The following is a 17,698-nucleotide window of genomic DNA, read 5'->3' as shown; positions in this document are numbered from 1 at the left end:
GCCGAGCGGAAATGAGGCTCATGTGCCGTTGTATCTCTGGACTGACCTTTGCGCAATGGGCTAAGGAAGTCCGCCTGGCTTGGTTATGACATCGCGGCAAGGAGGATGACCTCAGAAGGCAGTGTTCGAGTCCCGCCCACCGTTTTCGCCTAGAAGTCCTTTTGCCCCGGTCAAGGGGGCTGAAGTTGTGACCCCACGTATCAGAGGGGCCAAGAGAGACTTCAGTATGAGCCACAAATCCTCCGTTTCAGTTTGCCCCAAACCTCCCCGGGCGGCCTTAAGCAAACTCATGCTTGCTCGCTCTCTTTCTCTCCCTCTCTCCCTCACCCCCTCATCTGCAATGTGAGGGTAATGATACTGATCAGACTTAACAGGGTTGTTGTGAAGGCGACTGAGATCATGTGAGAGAAGTGCTGAAAACATTCTAAAGTGCTATATAAATGGTAGAAAATGTGAGCCTCTGATTCCCTTTTTTCCGCCCTTCACGTGGTTGTGTGGAGCGACCCAAAGCAAGCAAAGGGTGAATGTTCTGGGAACTGACAGATGGTGCTGAGAATTACTGCTGTGTTAAAATCCAGCCGCCCTGGTCACCCATGTCAGGTCGAAAGGAAACCAGCAGACATGCAACTGTTGAGTGGCAATGAAAACCTTCCATGCTCCCCTCATGAAGATTCGGTATCCTAGATGCAGAAATTCCTCTTGGATTTAAACAACAGATTTTATTTGCAGTCGTAGACCATCAAGTCTCCTAACAAATCAAAATTAAATACATACATAAATAATTAAGAAATAATGATATAATAAAATAATAAAGATGTAGTAGAAATTAAAACTGAGGTAAAAAGATGAAAACCCTCCAAAGTACACATAAAACAGTACAGATTCTAATCACAGATTGATTATTCCAGAGCCTTTAGTACGTTTTGTCTTACTTTAGTTGCCAGCCAGGCAAATCTGGCCATCTTGGACTTAAGATGCATCTACAGCATGCTTGTCTTCAAGAGCATTTCACTCATTCTAAAAAATAATATATTCCATATGAGGGGGGTTTTTCCCAGCACTCACCCAAATTTCCAATTGTTCCATTGGAAAAATGGGAAATAGAGCCCTGGGGAGGAACCCCCACAAAAAACTCCCCCCAAATTGTTTTTCCCCCAGGCCTTCACATCTGTACTCCTCTGGCTCACTCACTTGCTCACACAAAGGGAGGAATTGAATTTACAGAGGCTACAATGTATGGGGGTAGGTGGGAAAATCCCATCCTATGGGCTCTGCTCTGATCAAAGATCTTGTAGGATCCAGTCTGTTACGTCTTACCCAGAGCCTTTCGGTGCTTCCACAAACTCCAGTATGCTTCCACAGGGCCAGCATGTGCAAAGGCTTTCCAATTTGCTGGCACAGTCCTAGACTGCAGGGACTGGGTAAAGTGGTTGTCTGGATGCTCCACCTCACAGAAGAAAAAAGAGAAGAGGGGAATGAAACCCAGCCTAGAAAACAGAAGCTGGGTACCCAAGGTTTGGGTGGGATAAATAAAATATCTAGATAATGAAAATGTAATTTATTTAAGGTGCTATGTCAAGATAAAAATTAGTTTTAAAAATAGTTAAAACAGCACAATGACATTTCCTAAGGTTGATATACTATAACCACGTGTTTGCCAGAAGCGTTTCATCCTGTTTGGCCTTCCTCAGTGGTCAGTTGAAACCCATGTAAAACGTACACGCATATTTACAGATATATAAACATACACAGACAATTATATATCAGACCAGGCATGTATATAGGTTGTATAGTATATTTCCAATTATACAAAAATCTCTTTTTGTCTCAAGTTGCCAAATTTTGCCCTGCTGCAATTAAGAGCCGTACGGGAAAGCTGAATATTGGGACTGGCTAGTTTTTATCTGGTAAATAGTTGGTTTTAACTGTTTTTAAATTGCGATATTTTTAAACAAGAGAGACCCTAAATCTCTCACAGGTTGTATCTGGTCGTTTTATTCTGGGCCTTTGCCGTAAATAAATTTATTCATTATACAAACATCTGGTTAGATTGTCTACAAGTTGTTATACTGGGCTGTATATGTCTCCCATATAAAATGTGTGTGCAATTATCAACCTGGTAAAACAATTTTTAAAAATATTTTTTATCTTGACATAGCGCCTTAAATAAATTCTATTTTCATTATCTATATATTTTATGTATCCCACCCCACCTTGGGCACCCTGCTCCACCTCACATTCAGATTTTCATTTATCCTTCATTTCTTTATTCCCCTTTATTCCCCACTCATTATCTTTTCTCTGGACCTGCGGTGAAGCATTCAGAAGCTTTTCTTTTGCCGCATGATTGTTCAGGCCACGCCGACGGAAACAGCAGCACGAAAATAATTTATTTCATTTGTATTCCTCCCTTCTCCCCGTTGGGTACTCATAGGGTTGCCAGCTCCGGGTTGGGAAATACCTGAAGATTTTGGGGGTGGAACTTGAGGAGGGTGGGGTTTGGATAGGGGAGGGACTTCAATGCCATAGAGTCCAATTGCCCAAGCTGCGATTTTCTCCAGGTGAATTGACTTCTCTCGACTGGAGATCAGTTGTAATAGTAGATCTCCAGACATCCAGAAATACAAGCTTAGCATTGTGACTCGTGTTGGCAGTTCCAGTGCTGTGCACATCTTGACCATGTACTAACTGTGCACCTGGTGCATAAACCACACCTGCATGCCTTTGCACCCCGCACAAAACTGGTGGCATTTTGCATATTTGATCAGAAAAAGGAAAGTCCACAGTCATGCTACTGAATGTGGCTATAGAAGAGACACAGGGCTAGGCAGGGTCTACGGATAAAAACCCAACCAGTCCAATTTGATGAGCATTGCCTCTGAAGCGACAGGTGGAAAGAAGGAGCCATGGGGCCTCTTTGTGGCTGTTGAAGCCAAGATTTAATTAACAAATTATGGGTCAGGCAACAAACAAAAGGTATGGGGAAAGGGAAACCAGATAAGCGGCCCTTCCCTCACCAAATACAAATTGGGTGAGTTAGGAGGAGACGCGGAACTAAACATTCTTAAAGAGTAATAGATTTATTAGGTGTACCCAATAAAATGGATTAAAAAAAAAAACCACTGGACCGGGACTACAGGCTACCTATAAAACTACAGGTATAAACCGTTACAAAAATAACACCATTGATGGTATGCAGAATATAAATAACTGATAGACCATATGCATTTCGGCCTCTTGGGTAGGGTTGCCAGTTTCAGGTTGGGAAAGACCTGGAGATTTTGGGGGCAGAGCCTGAGGAGGGTGGGGTTTGGATAGGGGAGGGACTTTAATGCCATAGAATCCAACTGCCAAAGTGGTCATTTTCTCCAGGGGAACTGATCTCTTATCGGCTGGAGATCAGTTGTAATAGCAAGAGATCTCCAGCTAGTACCTGGAGGTTGGCAACCCTACGCTTGGGCCTTCCTCAGTGGTCAAAATTATACAAAGCGTGATTATTCAAAAACACATCCAGAAATGCACTTTACAAGGTATTTTATCTTAAAGTTGTACACCTATCCTGTGGCTAGATGCAAATTAATAACACCACTCATAGGTCTTTCAGCGTGGTAATTTGTTCGCATAAATAAAAAAATTAATAAAATAAATAATAAAATAAATAAATAAATAAAATGTTTATGTCTCCGGACGTGTACATCCACAGGTGACAAAATCTACTCAGAAGCCTATGCAGTAGATCTTACTTTCCGTGCAGGGTTCTGCTAGATCTCTGACTGTTTTCCAGGCCAGGATGAGTGCCAATCCAGTGTAATTCATTCCTGCATGTGGGATTAGTTCCCAGAGATGGGATTATATCGTAACCGAAGAGAAACTGAGAGGAAGAGCGGGGGGAAATAGCATGGAGGAGAACAGTGCCCCGTCCCTGGGAGGGGCTAGGCTCTGGCCGAGGGATAGAAGCCGGACAACCGGCCCGAGTAGGGTTGCCGGGTCCCTCTTCACCATCGGCGGGAGGTTTTTGGGGCGGAGCCTGAGGAGGGTGGGGTTTGGGGAGGGGAGGGACTTCAATGCCATAGAGTCCAATGGCCAAAGCGGCCATTCTCTCCAGGGGAACTGATCTCTATCGGCTGGAGGTCAGTTGTAATACCAGGAGATCTCCAGCTACTACCTGGAGGTTGCAAAAATAAACAGTAGTTGGCTCTGCAAACTGTGATATATTGTAATAAAACATCAAACAATCATTTAAACAGTGTAACGGGACACAGTGAAACAGTGAAAAAGTGACTGACGATGACAATATTGTATACAAAAATAAACCCCAATTGTACTTGTTGCTTGTTTTGGCCCATTTTTGTATACACCGTTGTCATCGTCAGTCACTTTTTCACTGGCTGTTACCGCACTAGTATTCCCAGCGATGTATTAAGAGTTTGAAACGGTTATAAAAAGTACTGTTCGCGCTTTGTTTGGCCCCTTTAGCTGCGAAGACGTCTTCCAACCATTGTTTAGCTGTGGCATCCAAAAACCCTTTCAAGCGATGTTTTTTATAACATTTCCAAACTCTTGATCCATCGCTGGGAATACCTAGTGCGGTAACAGCCACTGTTTCACTGTGTCCTGTTACATTGTGTAAATGATTGTTTGATATTTTATTACAACATATCACAGTTTGCAGAGCCAACTACTCTTTATTTTTGCAGCTTAACTGTACGGTTTGAGTGAGTAGTTCGTACCACTACCTGGAGGTTGGCAACCCGAGGCCTGAGGCAGAGTTTGATAGGGGCCAAAGCCACTTATGGTAGGAAAGGCTGGCCCGTGTGGCAGAAGGAAGCTTGGGTGGAAATCCAAGTGGAACAAACAAATCTTTGTTTCGTATGCAGCCAGGCATTCAAGTCTACCAGAGGGGAGCTTGGGAGATTATGGGTGCCAAGCAGATGCTCCTGACCTCCTCATCCTGCTGGCCTTGATGCGTTTCCATCGAAAATTAAACAGTTTTGCTCACAGCCTTGCTGCTGGATGGGAATTGGGAGACCGTCTCCAAAGCTCCTTAGATGGCCATAAGCAACTCTTAGCCCTTGACGCCCGTGTGAAATGAGCATACTCATGCTGGCTTACCTTTCAGGGATGTACTACTGGTGACACAGTATTTACTCAAATGCAAAAATGGGGCCATTTATGCATTTCCCGACTGTCAGAGGTCGCCTCCCTCTCCTGACTCATTTCTGTGCGTTTTGCCCGCGTTTTCTGGTTTCGTGTTGAGCCAGCATGCAGAAAAGGTGGGGAAACACATGGGGAGAGCGAGGCAACCTCTGACAACTGGAAAATGCAAGTATAGTCAAAGCAAGGCCTCCGAATAAGTCTATAGGGTGACCGCGAGGAAACAGTCATGCTTAAATAGCCTAGGTTTTTTTCACAGGTTTGCCATCAAAAAAAAAAAAAAGGAAGCGTCGTCTTGCCTTTGCATACAAGGTACCGTTAAGTCCAATAATAATTTTTTTTGTTTTAAGAAGAAGAAGAAGAGTTGGTTTTAATATGCCGACTTTCTCTCCCACTTAAGGAAGAATCAAACCAGTTCACAATCATCTTCCCTTCCCCATAACAGACACCCTGTGAGGTAGGTGGGGCTGAGAGAGTGTGACTAGCCCAAGGTCACCCAGCTGGCTTCATGTGGAGGAGTCGGGAAACGAATCCAGCTCACCAGATTAGCCTCCGCTGCTCAAGTGGAGGAGTGGGGGAATCAAACCCGGTTCTGCAGATCAGAATCCACCGCTCCAAACCACTGCTCTTAAACACTACACCACGCTGGCTCTCATCTTAAACTGGAGATCATTATCCTTTCATGTAAACATGAAGCACTTTTGAACGCTTGAGATTAACGTCTTTAATCATAAGAGGAGCTGGAGAAACTACGTGCGTTTCAAGTCCGGCCTCCTGAATCTCCCAGCCTTCCCCACCCTGTCGGCATCCTCCATTCAACATCTGGAATCCAGTTGTGCGCTCTTTTTGCGGGGGAACGGCGGAAGGGCCAATACATGTGCGTGACCCGGCCCTCGCGGCCTCGCGGTGGCTACCGCTGGCCCAGAAGTGGCCCGGCTGATTAGATTGATGGCTTCCTGACGTCAGATGCGATCCGTTAAAAGGTATTTATCTCGGGCTTGGGCCAAAGCCGCAGGAGAGATTAGAAGAGATTGAGGCCATGTTAATCCCCAGCAGCAGGCATCCTGCCACACGCGGCGGCCAAAAGGCCTTTCGATCCGATGCCTTTGCCAGGACACCGCACACCTTCTCCCCTTAACCCTACCAAACAGAATGGCCACAACCCCAGCATCACAAATTACGGTCCGCGCCCTCTGTTACCACCACGGGGGGCCTAAGGCCGAATTCACCCAAACACAGGTGACATCCCGTAACTTTCTCCCCCTGCCGCAATGCTTTTCCAGGCCCGGATCCCACGAAACGTGAGACTGCGGGTGGTTTCCCCCCTCGTTTTATTAATGCGATATTAATACATGCAAACAAAACGATAACAAGCTCTTTGGTCGTGTGCTTTTGCTTTTGGGAAGGAAAAAAACCAACAAAACGTAAGAGCACATCGCTCCCCGTCGCCTCCCCGTCCCCTCCCAATCCACCTGCTTTGCATTAAGCCCCAATCCGATTTCCCCCAACTCGCTGGTGTCTGATTTAATTTGCCTGATGCCGCTCCTGGAATTGGCCCTCCCCCAAAACCTCCACCCCACCCTTCCTTCCACAGCCTCCCAGCTCCTCACAGGGAGATCTATCCGAGGAGAGGATGAGATACTGCGAGTGAGCGAGAGGGACGGAGGGTGGTGGACTGGCGGCTGGTGCCGGAATAGGAGCCACAGACGGTGGAATCTGCTGTCTCCGGGCTTGAGGGACCCAGACGCCTCGGGGGTCCTGAGCAGGAGGGGGTCGACCCATAGAGCCCGGTAAGTCTGCACCCCTTCCTATGGTTCTCGCCTCTCCCTGCCTGCTTGGGAACCGGTATCTGGTTCCTGGACTCGGTGGAGTGCGAACTCCCATCAGCGTTCAGTGGTTAAACAGGACAAGACCAATCGGTGCCTCTGTGGACTGGAACTTCTGCAAGGAAAGATCCGGATTTAAAAGCCGGCCTCAACTGACTACGATTAAGGTGTGAGCTATTTCATAAAACCTATTTTTTTAAAAGTTAGGCGACAGTGTCAGACTTGGATCTGAAAGAGCCGGGTTCGAATCCCTGTTCTGCCACGAAAGCTTGCTGGGTGACCCTGGGCCAGTTGCACGCTCTCTAACCTACCTCACAGGGTCGTTGTGAGGATAAAATGGAAGAGAGTGAGCCGCTTTGGACCCCCATTGAGCAGAAAGGCAAGATCTAAATGAAACAAGTGAATAAAATGAATAAGTACATGCTGCACTATTCCAACAGAATCTGGGGGGCGCATGGCATGTGCATATCATTTTTTGTAGAGTGGGACACGAGTGTTCCTTTTTTTAATGGCCGCATCACCTTCCTGACCTGGGTGCACTTGACAAAATACACTTTTGCTTTGCAGGCAATGTTGGGAGGCAGGATTTTCTGTACCTTTTTTTAGTGTTATACGGGAAACACGCATCTGACATAAAGTGGACTTATCGTCCAGGATCAGAATCCATTTTGCTGGAGAACGTTTCAGTCGTGCCCTCGTCTTGCCTCCACACACGAAGGAGGTCCCATCTTTAGATACACATTGTTCCTTGAGGGACCCCGTTGTGTGAGAACCCGATCGCCACAATCTCTGGGTGTATCTGTGGTCACGTTCAGACTTTGCGCCTTCTCTCTGGGGAAGGGATCTAGAGATAAGGGCAGCAGAGAGGAAGAGATCAGGGTAATTTTATCCTGCCCTTTGATCCCTTCTGGCAGGAGGAGGGGGCCAGGGGTGGATCAGCTCTCTATCCGGCTCTGAAGGTGTTCCGGGTCAACCAGGGTGCCCTGGGATTATGTGGGGCCCCAAGACATCCATTAATCCCCCTTCCCTGCGTCCTTCTGTGCCTTTCCCTTTTCTATTTACAGCTCCTTGGTGTGAGCCGCACTACGGCTTTTGCCTCGAGAGTGAACCTTGGGGTGCTGTAGGAATTCTTGTGGGGATGCGGGCAGGCTCTGACGTGGCCTGCTTTGGCTCCTGCCCCACTGAATCCAAGCAACCGCACAATTGTGGGTCGGAGAGTGGCCTCAATATGGGGTCAACTGTGGTGGGCATATCCTTCAGGGTCGGGTCATTATGAGGGACTGTATATAGAGCGGTGGACTCTAATCTGGAGAACCGGGTTTGATTCCCCACTCCTACACACAAAGCGAGCTGGGTGACCTTGGGCTAGTCACAGTTCTATTAAGAGCTCTCTCAGCCCCACCTATCTCACAGGGTGTCTGTTGTGGGGAGGGAAAGGGAAGGTGATTGTAAGCCAGTTTGATTCTGCCTTAAGTGGTAGAGAAAGTCGGCATATAAAAACCAACTCTTCTTCTTCTTCTTCTATATTGTCAATAGAAATACACAGATATACTTACAACTAGGGTTACCAACTCCAGGTGGGGAAATTCCTGAAGAATTGGAGGGGAGAGGCTGAGGAGTGCAGGGTTTGGGAAGGGGAGGGACCTCAGTAGAGTATAATGGGCCATCTTCCTGGGGACAGAGTACCCCATCTTTTCCAGTGCTTCCAGACTATCTAAAATTCCTAACTATTCCAACCTTTCAAAGATTTCTCTTCTTGGCCAGACACAATGCCTTACCCCTCGAAGAATTATTTGGCAGATTCTTAGACAGTCCAATTGATCGGAGAGTCTGCCCGAGTGGAAAGGCAAAGACAGAAACATGTATCCATTTTTTTAAATTCAGTTGGGATTTATAGTCTTCTTTAAGATTGTCATTTATCACTCCATTGGTTTCACACTTCCATGTTTGTTCTCGCAATTACCATTCAATTGATCTGCTGTCTGGTAAAGATAAGGCTGTTACTTTATCCGTAGTTTACTACTTAACAGCTGCCTTGAAGATATCCTGAAAGTTACAACCAAGTTACACCTAAATGCTCATCTGCATACAGACGCTCTTTTTGTCCTGGAACTGGATAATGGGCCGTAGAATCCACCCTCCAAAGCAGCCAATTTCTCCAGGGGAACTGATCTCTGTAGTCTAGAGGTCAGTTGTAATTCTGGCAGATCACCAGGCTAAGGTTGGCAACCTTAGCCCACCTGGGAAAGTTGTTGAAGGGGCAGCAATATTCTAGCAGACTGGTCTGAAGATGCTTTGCCCCACAGGTTTTGGCTGATCTGCAGGGAGGGGGGGGAAATGGAGGAGAAGGCAAACAACTGGAGAAGGGGGGCCACGATCCAAAAGGAGGGAACCGCAGAAGCAGAGAGAATTGACAAGGCCAATTTGAATGGGATGAACTAAAGAGGAAAGCTCTGTCCGTTGGCTGATCCCAGTATCTGAGTCGCACAGCGGAAGTTCTAAAACGGGAAGGACTTGCCGATTTTAAGAAGTTGGGGCGATCTCAAAAGGGATGTTGTCGTGAAACGGAACGAGAATGGAAACGTTTCGTTGCGATGGGTGACAAATCGCCACCCAAAAAGCTGGAGCCTATTTTAACCTAGGGCTCGTTCTGTGTTCAACATCATAAGAATATAAGAGGGGCCCTACAGGATCAGACTAGTGGACCATCAGATTCAGCATCCTGTTTCACGCCGTGGCCCACCAGTTGCCCTGGAGGTAGGGATGCCAACCTACAGGTACTAGCTGGAGATCTCCTGCTATTACAACTGATCTCCAGGCGACAGAGATCAGTTTCCCCTGGAGAAAACGGCCACTTTGACCATTGAACATTATGGCATTGAACTCCCTCCCCTCCCCAGACCCTGTCCTCCTCAGGCGGTGCCTTAAAAAATCTCCAGGTATTTCCCAACGTGGAGCTGGCAACCCTACCTGGAGGACCCACGATCAGGGGGCACTGGCATCCCGAGAGTTGCTGCCTCTGAATATGGAGGTTCTCTCCTGCCCTCCCCCTTTTCTTTTTCTTTTTCAACATCAAAGCTTGAGGGAAGGGTTCAACGAAGCTTCAAAGCCGGCTCTGTCCTTTTAATTGGTCCTAATAAAGGTATTATGACACACCTCATGTTTGGGCCTCATCAAACATTGTACAGACTACAAACCCAGGACACGCTGACCGGAATTATAATGTGGCTTATAAGCAATGGGCGCTTCACTCCTGGTTGTTGTATACAAAGTCTTTGGGTAGGTCCCAGATCCACTCAGATCAGACTAAACCACTGAACAGTTCCTAGCCAATCTACTCATGGCTCTGCTCTGGTGGGCAGAGAGCCAGCGTGGTGTAGTGGTTAAGAGCGGTGGACTCTAATCTGGAGAACCGGGTTTGATTCCCCACTCGTACACATGAATCCAGTTGGGTGACCTTGGGCTAGTCACAGCTCTCTTAGAGCTCTCTCAGCCCCACCTACCTCACAGGGTGTCTGTTGTGAGGAGGGGAAGGGAAGGTGATTGTAAGCCGGTTTGATTCTTCCTTAAGAGGTAGAGAAAGTCGGCATATAAAAACCAGCTCCTACTCCTACTCTTCTTCTTCTTCCTCTTCCTCTTCGCCCATTGGGTTACTCCCCAGAGACAGCCGCATTTCCATTCTGAAACCTCTTCTCTGCTTTGAAGCAGGGGAGAGTCTTTAGGAGTACCTAATGTTCTTCTCAATCCTGCTTCTTCTGAGTTTACACCGAAATATTTCTTTATTTACAACATTAATTTCTGCCCAATCCGGGCCAACAGTAGTTCGCTCCCTTGGAGAGATTTAACGTTTCCGTCAGTGACCTGAACCTAAGCCATTCCATCTTTCCCTCTATATTTAGTTCTTCCAATCCCTCCTTAAATGTGCCCTAGCTCTGTGGATTCTTCCACCGGCTTAGTAACCCTTCTGCCTTTTTAGTCCAACTTTGCTGTACGAAGCGGGGGGGGGGGGCATCCAGTAATTACGCCGCCCTCCCAAAATGAAAATCGGGACTTCGAACAAAAAAATCAACCACTAAAGGGAAAGAGGTGGGAAGTGACGCGGGGCTGCTGGGCCTGGGAATCCGGACACTGAGTGGGATAATGTGAGCCCACAAAGAAGGAATCGATAGGGTTGCCAATGCCAGGTCCCTCTTCACAACCGGTGGGAGGTTTCTGGGGCGGAGCCTGAGGAGGGCGGGGCTTGGGGAGGGGAGGGGCTACCTGGAGATTGGCAACCCTAGGAATCGAGCAGAATCTTCTAGTGGGAGGGGAGGGGGCAACTGGGTCTAGCTAATACCGGACGTCTGGTCCTGAGATAGGGTTGCCAACCTCCAGGATCTGGCAAAAGATAGATGCTTCTGTGTACTAAATGGTTCTACTCTAATTCACGCCTGTCTGGCAACAGATGAATGGTTTTGAAAGAAAGAAATATTATTAGACATATATACTAGGAGTAGATAATTGTACATTTACCTGTATTCACTCTATGTGAAATTTGTTATGCTACTGTCTTGGTTGTATGATTCTATGTGATACCTTGACCATGTTTGTTATACTTACTACTATGTTGTGGAATTAATTGTTGAAATATAATTGAGATTTATTAGTTAGTAAGGTTTCCCTGTGAATTAGAGTAGAACCTCCAGGTACTAGCTGGAGATCTCTTGCTATTACAACTGATCTCCAGCCGACAGAGATCCGTTCCCCTGGAGAAAATGGCCGCTTTGGCCATTGGACTCTATGGCACTGAAGCCCCTCCCCAAACCCTGTCCTCTTCAGGATCCGCCCCCAAAAAAACCCGCCGGTGGCGAAGAGGGACCTGGCAACCCTAGTGTATTGTGGATAGAGTGCTGGGGTAGAATTTGGTGGGAACCAGGTTCAGATCCCCGCTCTGCCAAAGTCGCCATTTTCTCCAGGGGAACTGATCTCTATCGGCTGGAGATCTGTTGTAATAGCGGGAGATCTCCAGCTAGTACCTGGAGGTTGGCAACCCTGTGTTGAGCCTCTTATAGTCCCCACTGGGGGAAATGGTGGGGTATAAATGAGGAGAATAAAGGTGGGAAACAGGCATGAAGCACACAGCCTTTACCTCAACAATGCAATACATGTATAAATAAGAGTGAACATGAAAAATAATGTATTAACTTGATCAGTGGGGTGTGGGATTCTCGCACTTCCTCTCAGCCTAACCTGGAATTCACCTGGAGAAAACGTCCGCTTTGGCCATTGGCCTCTGTGGCATTGAAGTTCCTCCCCTCCCCAAAACCCTGCCCTCCTTAGGCTGCGCCCTAAAAACCTCCCGCCGGTGGCAAAGAGGGACCTGGCGACCCTAATGATTTTAGACGTGCAGGAAGGAAGGGTAAGGTGCGGTAATAAGAACGTAAGATGAGCCGTGCTGGATCAGACTGGCGGTCCATCTAGTCCAGCATCCTGTTTCGCATGGTGGCCTGCCAGTTGCCCTGCAGAGACGGAAAGCCGCATGGAGGCTGAGGCCATCCTCTGATATTATGACCTCTGTTCCTCTGATATTATTTTTCTAACAGAGCGGTTCCTCAGTGGAACAGGCTTCCTTGGGAGGGGGTGAGCTCTCCTTCCCTGGAGGTTTTCAAGCAGAGGCTAGATGGCCATCTGTCAGCAACGCTGATTTTATGACCTTAGGCAGTTCATGAGAGAAAGGGCATCTTGGGTATCTTCTGGACACGGAGTAGGGGTCACTGGGGTGTGTGTGGGGGGGGGAAGGTAGTTGTGAATTTCCTGCATTGTGCAGGGGGTTGGACTAGATGACCCTGGTGGTCCCTTCCAACTCTATGATTCCATGACCCAGTGCTGGTATTAAGACAATCTGTCTAATGAGGTGGATGGCTTTGTCGTTTTCCTTTCAATTACATGGTTTACACACAGAGATTTTTTCTCTGTGCTGTTTGATATGAGAATAAAACAAGCGGTGGTGGTTTATTCCGGATTGATAAATTCAGGATTATGCTTGGAGGGGAGAGTTTCTTGGGTGTGGGGACAAGAAGCCTGTGGAAATAAATCACTCAAAGGGGAATTGTATTCCGCAGACATGGGGTTCTCAGGAAGCCTGCCTCAGTGAGAGAGAAGCCTTATGTACCTCTGTCTGCTCCCCTCCCCAGACATAAAAATTCGCCTTATATGAAAAATCTGCGAGGGAAAATGCTTTCCGAGAGGTCTGTTCACACGTTACAAAGTCCTTGTGCTCCCCGTAGGCCTATCCTATGGGTCTGTCAGAGAGCCAGCGTGGTGTAGTGGTTAAGAGCGGTGGCTTGGAGCGCTGGACTCTAATCTGGAGAACCGGGTTTGATCCCCCACTCCTCCACATGAGCGGCGGAGGCTAATCTGGTGAACCGGGTTGGTTTCCCCACTCCTCCACATGAAGCCAGCTGGGTGACCTCTCGCTAGTCACAGCTCTCTCAGCCCCACCTACCTCACAGGTTGTCTGTTGTGGGGAGAGGAAGGGAAGGTGACTGTAGGCCCGTTTGATTCTCCTTAAAAGGTAGAGAATGTTGGTATATAAAAACCAACTCTTCTTCTTTCCTAAGCGCTGCTGACAGCCATGCTTTGGCAGTTTCATGCTCAGAACTGAGTTGCCGGGACTGCGTGGACTGGTGAGCACCTGGGAATTATGGGAATCCCCAAGCAGGACCCCCAAAAGGATCTGTAGACACTTCAAGGACTTTGCTCAGTTGTGAAGGATGAAGCTTGGGGAGCATCTAAGGCTGGCAGATGATCCAAAGCATTGGGTCTTCAGTTTGACAGGCTCAACTGCTGTCGGCCTTTTGACAAAAGAATCTGAATCTCCCTTGAATCGCTGTGAATGACCCCCTGAATCCGCCATCCACCAGTAGTGGTGATATCTGCCATGAAAGTTCAGCAGGGCTTGTGGGAAACCTCTGTTTGCGGGAAGAGCAAAGGCAGAAAAGAGAAACGGGGTGTTTTCGGCAAAAACTGGGGGCGCAGCAGGAGAGCGGTGCTCAAGCTGCTCTCTGAGAATCTGGTGCATGCCGCTGTGTATCGTTTGTAAATAATTTAAAAGGTAAGGTAAAGGTCCCCTGTGCAAGCACCGGGTCATTGCTGACCCATGGGGTGACATCACATCCCAACGTTTACTAGGCAGACTTTGTTTATGGGGTGGTTTGCCCGTGCCTTCCCCAGTCATCTCCCCTTTACCCCCAGCAAACTGGGCACTCATTTTACCGACCTTGGAAGGATGGAAGGCTGAGTCAACCTTGAGCCGGCTACTTGAAACCGACTTCCGTCGGGATCGAACTCAGGTCGTGAGCAGAGCTTGGACTGCAGTACTGCAGCTTACCACTCTGCGCCACGGGGCTCTTACAGCAAATATTACAAGGCCACCAAATCTCTGCTGCTCTCTTATCTGGAGGAAACTAAAGCTGGCAGCGCTGCCATTGGGAATATAAAGTGAGAGGGAAGGAAAGAGAGTGACTTTTGTGGACAGGGAACCGCCTTTGTACTCTTCTCCATTTGCTGCCCCCTCCCCGAATCACTCAAATAGTCTGATTCCTGCCACCCTACCCCGGGGATCATCAGCTGAGATGCAAATCACTCAGGGAACATCCATTAACCTGACACTGGCCCTGGGGGACCAGGGAACGCAGGTGCGAGTGAGTCTGCAGCTGGAGAGATGTGAGGGGGGAAGGAGTCAGTGAACAGCAGTAAATTCCACCAAGGCCAATTCACACTTTATGGAGTACACAGGTCATAAGAACATAAGAAATGTCATGCTGGATCAGACCCAGGCCCGTCATGTCCAGCAGTCTGTTCACACAGTGGCCAGCCAGGTGCCTCCAGGAAGCCCACAAACAAGACGACTGCCGCAGCATTTATCCTAATATCATAGGCATGCTCCTCTGATCCTGGAGAGAATAGGTATGCATCATGACTAGTATGACCTTGGGCAGTTCATGAGAGGGAGGGCATCTTGGCCATTTTCTGGGCATGGAGTAGGGGTCACTGCAGGTGTGTGGGGGAGGTAGTTGTGAAATTCCTGCATTGTGCAGGGGGTTGGACTAGATGACCCTGGGGATCCCTTCCAACTCTATGATTCTATGATTCTAGTATTCATTTTGACTAGTAGCCATGGACAGCCCTCTCCTCCATGAACATGTCCACTCCCCTCTTAACAACTTCCAAGTTGGCAGGGCAGGGAGTTCCACCTTTTAACTATGTGTTGTCTGATTTAAGTATGGAGGCCTCCACACGGTGCCCACCCCTAGGGTTGCCAACCTCCAGGTGGGGCCTGGAGATCTCCCGGAATTAAAACTCATCTCCAAACAACAGAGATCAGTTTCCCTGGAGGCAGTGGCTGCTTTGGGGGGGGGTGCACTTCATCATGGCATTATGCCTTGCTGAGGTCCATGCCTAAAGCCCACCCTCCCCGTGCTCCACACCCCAAATCTCTTGGCATTTTCCCAACACTGAGCTGGCAACCCTAGCAGTTGCGGTTTCTCTTCAGTTCCCACGTGTGCAGCGCCTAACGTGGATTGAGACTGCAGCACACATACCAAAGGGACCTCAGCTTCTCCCTTCTGCACCGTTTTCATGGCCTGAAATAATTGGGGAGGGTGTGTGTGCTCTTTGGCCTTTTGGGAAAACCCGCAAGAGTGCTCATGTGTTTTCCCAAACAGGCAAAATTGTGCACCTCTGGGATCATTGCAGGTGGGGGAAATGTGCACCCCTTTTCCATGTGTGTGTGTGTGTCAAAATCCAGATCAGGCACAGCACAAAAACCTGCAGCTCACGCGTAACTGTTACACTCACCTGTGTACTCCATAATATGTTGAAGCGTTTTCAGAAGATCTAAACTATCTGTGTCTCTCTCCCCCCCTAGGGTTGCCAGCCTCCAGGTAGTAGCTGGAGATCTCCCGCTATTACAACTGATCTCCAGCTGATAGAGCTCAGTTCCCCTGGAGAAAAATGATCGCTTGGGCAATTGGCAGCAGTTTTGAAACTTTTGATACTGACAACATGAAAAAAAGTAATCAACTGCGAGTTTGACTTTGGCAGCTGGAGGAGGATTGTAGTCCAAAATTGGAAAGATCAATTTCTGTTTTTAAAAAATCCCAGTCAAGACTAGTTTCCAGTCTCTGGTCTTTTATGCATGGCTGTTTCCCTCGCGGTCACCCCTCCGATGACTTGGGGGTCTTCGTTGTGATTGTGCATGCCATTTCGGACCTCCCCAAAACCCAACAGCACGCTGGCTACTCTTAATGGTTATAATGGCCACCCACTCAAATAAGAATACATAGAACACCAACTACATCACGGTAACATAATAGTACAATTCACAAATCAACTCAAAAGAGCCCTGACGTGCACAAGTTACATCCGTACATGTCAAAAGTCCAAAACCAATAACAGGAGAACGGGTCATGCTGATTGTGCATGCCACTTCCGACCCCCTGCATTTCCCGGGTTTTGCCCGCATTTTCAGAGACCTGTTTTACCACATATTTGAAAACGCGAGCAAAACGGGGAGGGGGGGGACACAGGTGACGTCTCACAGTCGGAAACAACATGCATCATCAACACAAAGACCCGAAATCGTCTGAGGGGTGACGGTGAGCGAAACAACCATGTATAAAAGAGAGCCAGCGTGGTCTAGTGATTAAGAGCTAGTTTGGAGCGGTGGAGTCTGATCTGGAGAACCGGATTTGATTCCCCCACTCCTACACGTGAGCGGCGGAGGCTAATCTGGTGAACTGGATTCGTTTCCTCACTCCTACACACGAAACCAGCTGGGTGGCCTTGGGCTAGTCACGGCTCTCTCGGCCCCACCTACCTCACAGGGTGTCTGTGGTAGGGAGGGGAAGGGAAGGTGATGGTAAGGTGGTTTGATTCTGCCTTAAGTGGTAGAGAAAGTTGGCATGTAAAAACCAACTCTTTTTCTTCTTTGTGACTGTGGTGTCAATAAGAAGGGAAAGTGTAATTCCTTGAGTAGTGCTTCTGAAATTTCACCAGAGGGTGCCACCGTCTTCTTGGTGTTTAGCCATTTCTCTTCTGGTCAGTTTAGCATGCAGAATCAAGGCAGGGATCCCGTTTGTTCCATCCAGTGGGGTGGAGGGAGTTGCGGAAAGAGACAAACAGTGCTGCCCACAAGGCCTGGAGGAAAATGCCCTGTGTCTTTAAAAGAGGTTTAATATGTGGAAGTGGGAAGCAGAAGCTTTTCTTGACATGGAGGTAAATAACATCACCTGCTAGCCTGATCTTGTCAGATCTCAGAAGCTAAGCAGGGTCAGCCCTGGCTAGTATTTGGATGGGAGACCACCGAGGAATACCAGGGTTGCTGTGCAGAGGAAGGCACTGGCAAACCACCTCTGTTAGTCTCTTGCCATGAAAACCCCCAAAATGGGGTCGCCATAAGTCAGCTGCGACTTGAGGGCACTTTACACACACACACACAAACCTCTATTAAAGGGACAGGTCTTTTTTCCCCCTCCAGAACTATAGGACAAATTAAAAGATTGTGGACAGATGTTCAAGATTTGAGTCCAGAATGAGGAGGAGGCTCACACTCACTGGCGGGAGGTTTGGGGGGCGGAACCTGAGGAGGGCGGGGTTTGGGGAGGGGCAGGACTTCAATGCCCTAGAGTCCAAGGGCCAAAGAATCTGTTTTCTCCAGGGGAACTGATCTCTATTGG

This window comes from Euleptes europaea, chromosome 4, assembly GCF_029931775.1.
Source record: "Euleptes europaea isolate rEulEur1 chromosome 4, rEulEur1.hap1, whole genome shotgun sequence".
Lineage (NCBI taxonomy): Eukaryota > Metazoa > Chordata > Lepidosauria > Squamata > Sphaerodactylidae > Euleptes > Euleptes europaea.
This window is presented reverse-complemented; position numbering follows the sequence as displayed.